This window comes from Haplochromis burtoni, unplaced genomic scaffold (genome assembly GCF_018398535.1).
Source record: "Haplochromis burtoni strain Fernald_Lab_line unplaced genomic scaffold, NCSU_Asbu1 Contig_1558, whole genome shotgun sequence".
NCBI lineage: Eukaryota > Metazoa > Chordata > Actinopteri > Cichliformes > Cichlidae > Haplochromis > Haplochromis burtoni.
Genome location: NW_024583919.1, coordinates 37,378 through 39,867, shown reverse-complemented (window position 1 = coordinate 39,867; position 2,490 = coordinate 37,378). Strand labels below are relative to the sequence as shown.

Sequence of the window (2,490 nt, the reverse complement as noted above, 5' to 3'; positions counted from 1 at the left end):
CTCTCTCATTATTATTCTCCTGCTCTTGTTGTATCGCTGCACAACAACCAACAGTGAGACCTTTCCCTTTACTTACTACAAACTCTTTATCATTCAAAGACACAAATGCATCATGAGCTTCATGTAAAAGCAAAAGTCTTATTTTATAATTTAATGAAGGTGCCGCTAATGAGCAGACGCTCAATCGGGATGAAGATCAGGAGCCAGTGTACTCCTCTCTTCTTCATGGTTAGTTTTTAATCTACTTTCACATATTGTGATGCGATTTGCAACAAGACCGTACTTATTACATCTGCTGCAGATTTTAATTTAAAGGTAATTTGCAAGAATATTTGTGTTTAAATTAGTATCACAGACATGAGGTGACTGATTTTCTCTGACCTGCAGGTGATCGTTGTGTCTATGAGACAGTCAGAAGATGTGAAAACACTGAAAATGGTATAAAGTTTACACTTTCATTAATACAGAGCTTGTGGAAGCTGGATGATGATACATTAACTGTTTTTAACATGAAAGTCAATAAGATTCTTATTTCAGGTCCAGCAGAAGGTGATTACACCAACGTCACATCTGTGATTCAGCTGAAAGTCATTAACAAGACAAGTGAGTGCACAAAATGTGAGATTTGAAATGCAAAATATACATTGGTAATTATTCTCACTGATAATAAATGCATTTGTGGACAAAATAGGGGGAGTTTGTTTTGAAATGCTTTCATTTGATCACCTTAACAGGGCAACGTGGTGACCCAGAGGAGAGCTCTGACTACAATGATGTCAATCCAAATTCAGCCACAGCTCTAAAATCTTAACAACAGCTCTTTAGCTGTTTTTCTCTTTTTCTCTTTAAAGTTTCTTAAAAACTCGAAGTCACTTTGAATGAAAATGAGAAGATTTTGAATTCAAAGCAATGATCCTCACACGCTGAGTTTATATTTCCTTTAGAAAAAATCGCTCAGTGTGTTTCACTTGTTTCTCTCCCATTAGATAATAATTTTGATGAACTTTAATGTGCTGTAGATCTGTTTGTTTTTGTTTTTAACTATTTCTTTATTTTTTTATATATTACAATTTTCTTTCTGGGAAGCACTTTGTAACTTTGCTAATAAAAGTGTGATATAAGTAAAGTGTGTTGTTGTTGTGTGTCAGACTGAGAGTACATGTTACAACTGTTCAGTGTTGTGCATGAATCCACTGAAAGAGAGCTTTCATTGAAAGACACTCATTGTCATTTAAAACAACTTACAATGTGTGATGATCAGAAGCTGTTAGCTTCCTGCTAGCTAAGAGTGACTAATAAAAGCATCATAACAAGACTCATTCTTCATAAATAAGGAGACAAACAAAACATGGTACTAGGAGTAAATCTAAGCTGAGGTGCATCGTGGATGACAATAATGGATTCGGTCAAACTACCAGAGAGTTTGAAGCTGACGGGAAACGTCGCCATCTTTCTGCAAGAAATGTGGCGTTACTGCTACAGCAGCAGGGCCCCAAGCTGTGCAAGCGTACAATGCGTTTGGTAAGAGATGTATACGATGAGCCAGGTGATAAAGTTTGACGTTGTCATGGAAAAGTTTCATGCCCTTTTCTCTCCTAAGAAGAATGAGACATACGAGAGATAAATTTTTCGCTTGAGGATACAGCAGTTACGCAAGTCATTTTTTACTGACCTGAAGCGTAAAGCGCGAACGTGCAACTTTGCTACGCTCCGTGACTCGATGATCTGTGACCAAATTGCTTTTGGCGTGGTGGACAGAAAAGTCAGAGAATGGCTACTGAGAGAAACCGACCTTTTGCTAGAAGGAGCTATACAGATTTGTCAAGCATGTGAATTGTCACAACAGCATGTTAAGACTTTCAGTGAAATGGGTGCCACTGCCGTCAATGACAGCACTACTGTGGGAGCTGTTTCCAGTCCGAGAGGGAAACGCACACTGCTGCGACCTGACAGCAGGATGTTGGACTGGAAGCGCTGTGGCCTGAAGCACATGCCCAAACAGTGTCCAGCCCATAGTAGATCATGCTCAGCATGCCACGGGAAGGAACCACTTTGAGAAGCAATGCTTCTCAAAAAGTAAAGAGGAAAAGAAAAAATGATCAATAAACACAGTGACACATTTTTTGTTGGTTTGGTTAACTGTGAAAATGAGCCAGACAAAGAAATCAATGCCATAGTGGAAGACAAGTGGACAGTGCAGCAGCAGAATGGACCTAAAAATAAACGTCCAAATTTTTTTAGTTATATGAAGCTTTGAGTAGTTTTTTTACTGCTGTGTTTGTTGCATCATATTGCTGTAACTGTTTATATGCTTTATATATTCTGAGGTAAGTTGATCTATAGTGTTACATCATATTTTATAAGGATGTTATGTGTTTGTAGACTTTCTGCCCACTTTGACCCATTTAGCAGAAGTCAGCCTGTTTAAGGCTCTGATATCTATTCTGTATGACTTAAAGCAGTTATGACATGGTCTGATTTTCTCACCCA

At 38.2% G+C, this 2,490-nt stretch overlaps 1 long non-coding RNA gene across 1 annotated transcript; it reads left to right on the top strand.

Moving 5' to 3' along the window:
- Positions 1-6: 6 nt before the first annotated feature.
- Positions 7-972, top strand: LOC102292382. Its single transcript, XR_001335989.2, has 4 exons — positions 7-228; positions 388-438; positions 538-603; positions 735-972. It is a non-coding gene; the product is annotated as an uncharacterized LOC102292382 (long non-coding RNA).
- The last annotated feature ends 1,518 nt before the right edge of the window (positions 973-2,490 follow it).